Raw genomic sequence first — 3,130 nt, forward strand, 5'->3', positions numbered from 1 at the left:
AAAAAAAAAAAAAAAAAAAAAAAAAGAATACTAAGCGTTAAATAAACCAACTACTGGAAGAAGATATTCGTAATACATATATCTGATGAAGTTTTATTTTTTTCCTGTTAAAAAAAATGAGGCAAAGACTTGAACAGGCACCTCAAAAAAGAGGCTATACAGATTGCCATTAACCATATGAAAATGTATGTATTAGGGAAATACAAAATAAAACCACATCAATATGCCACTTGTAGACCCACAAGAATAGCTCAAATTGAAAGAGTAACAAAATCAAGTGTTGGCACAGATGTGGAATATTTGAAATTCTCACAAATTTGGTGGTCATGTACATTTATACAACTGCTATGGAAATCTGTGGCTACTTACTAAGCTAATATGTCCAGCAACCTTTCTCCTAGATATATACTGAAAAGAAATAAGTGTATAGATCCACCAAAAGGCACATACAAGAATGTTGGCCAGGCACAGTGGCTTATGCCTATAATCCTAGCACTTTGGGAGGTTGAGGTGGAAGAATCACTTGAGCCCAGGAGTTTGAGACCAGCCTCAGCAATATAGTGAGACCTCGTCTCTACACATAATTAAAAAATTAGCCTGGCTAGGTGCGGTGGCTTACGCCTGTAATCCCAGCACTTTGGGAGGCCGAGGCGGGTGGATCACCTGAGGTCAGGAGTTTGAGACCAGCCTGGCCAACATGGTGAAACCTCGTGTCTACTAAAAATACAAAAATTACCTGGGCGTGGTAGCGAGCGCCTGTAATCCCAGATTCTTGGGAGCCTGAGGCAGGAGAATCACTTGAACTCAGTGGGGCAGAGGTTGCAGTGAGCCAAGATCGCGCTACTGCACTCCAGCCTGGGTGACAGAGTGAGACTACGTCTCAAAGAAAAAAAGAAAAAAATTCACCTGGCATGGTGTTGGGCACCTGTGGTCTCAGCTATTCTGGAGGCTGAGATAGGACAATCACTTCAGCCCAGGCAGCTGAGGCTGCAGGGAGCCATGATTGTGCCACTGCCCTCCAGTCTTGGTGACAGAGTGAGACCCTGTTTCAAAAACAAAACCAAAAAATGTTCATGTCCCAAACACAGAAATAATCCAAATATCCATTAAGGTAATAATGGATAAATATCTTGTGGTATTTTCGTACAGTGGAATGCTACACAGAAATAAAATAACAGACATTATATTGGGCAAAAGAAGCTAGCACAAAAAAGAGTATGTGTTGTATTCCATTTATATGAAGTTCAAGAACAGACAAATTTAATTGTTAGTCATAGCAGTTAGAGTAGTGGTTACCTATCGATGAAGGGTTGTGTAGGATGGCCATGAGACAACCTTCTAGAATATTTGAAATAGTCTATATTTACCTGAGTAATGCGTGCAAGGGAGTTTTTATACATAATAATTTATCAAACAGTATACTAAAGATCAGTGGTGTTTATGCCTTTATGCATGCCTCAGTAAAAAGATAAAAACAAATCAGAACACACAAAGATATTTAAAGGAAATTTACTATCCAATACTTTAAAGCAGGAGTCAGCAAATGTTTTCTGTAAAGGGCTAGATAGTAAATATTTTAAGCTTGCAGGCTATATTCTCTATCACAACTACTCAGCTTTGCTGTCAAAATGTACAAGCAGCCATAGACAATACATAAATGAATGAACATGGCTGTGTTCCAATAAATTTTATTTTCAAAAATAGGTGGTGGACCACATTTAGCTTGCAAAGAATAGCTTGCTGACCTCCTGCTTTTAATCATCAGCAAGGATATCACCCTTTGTTTAAAATAAGTCATAAAATATGATTCTTTTCTTTCGCAATATGAGGTAATTGTAGTAAGGTCTCTTCTAGCCCAAATACAGTGTGATTGTTTTAGGAGGACTGAAAGTAGACTGTGGCTTTGGTGTTTTTTTTGAGATGGAGTCTTACTCTGTTGCCCAGACTGGAGTGCAGTGGCAGGATCTTGGCTCACTGCAACCTCTGCCTCCCAGGTTCAAGTGATTCTCTTGCCTCAACTTCCTGAGTAGCTGAGATTACAGGCACGCACCACCACGCTCGGATAATTTTTGTATTGTTAGTAGAGATGGGGTTTCACTGTGTTGCACAGGCTGGTTTTGAACTCCTGACTTCAAATGATCTGCCCACCTTGGCCTCCCAAAGTGCTGGGATTACAGGTGTGAGCCACTGAACCCAGCTTTTGTTTCTTCTTTTGTTAAAAACAAAAAGGGGTACCAATAATCATACCAAAATAGTCACAAAATACCTCTCCCATCTTTCCCTTTTTTCTATACTTTCTCCCTTCTCCCCCACTAGATCAGAAATGAAACTTTCACTTAGCATTAATTTAACAAGTATTTCTGGGGCACTTATTATACAGAAAATACTGTGTTAGGAGCTGGTGTATGATGGAAACCAAATTAAGCATGCTTCCTGCTTTCAAGGAATTGTCTAATGAGAGTCAGAAATTGAATAGAGGGAGGTGGAGCAAGATGGCCAAATAGAAGCCTCCAGCAATGCCCTTCCCCCTATACTCCCTGCAGGAATACCAAACTGAACAACTATCCACACAAAAAAGCACTTTTGAAAGAACCAAAAGTCAGAGAGGGATCACAGTACCTGGTTTTAACATCATATCAAGGAAAGAGGCACTAAAGAAGTTAGAAAAGACAGTCCTGGTGGGGCACAGTGGCTCACACCTATAATCCCAGCACTTTGGCACTTTGCTCACACCTGTAATCCTAGTTCTTTTGGAGGCTGAGGCAGGCAGATCACTTGAAGTCAGGAGTCCGTAACCAACCTGGCCAACATGGTGAAACCCCGTATCTACTAAAAGTAAAAAAATTAGCTGGGCGTGGTGGCAGGCACCTGTAATCCTAGGTACTCAGGAGGCTGAGGCAGGAGAATTGCTTAAACCCGGGAGGCGGAGGTTGCAGTGAGCAGAGATCATGCCACTGCACCACTGCACTCCACCTTGGGTGACAGAGCGAGACTCTGTCTCAAAAAAAAAAAAAAGACAGTCCTGAATTGCCGAGACCACCACTCCCCCATTCCCCAGCAGTGGCCATATGGCACAGGCAGCTCAGCACACACACACACACACACACACACACACACACACACAGAGAGA

Source organism: Rhinopithecus bieti, unplaced genomic scaffold (assembly GCF_001698545.2).
Source record: "Rhinopithecus bieti isolate Rb0 unplaced genomic scaffold, ASM169854v2 scaffold_7724, whole genome shotgun sequence".
Classification (NCBI taxonomy): Eukaryota; Metazoa; Chordata; class Mammalia; order Primates; family Cercopithecidae; genus Rhinopithecus; species Rhinopithecus bieti.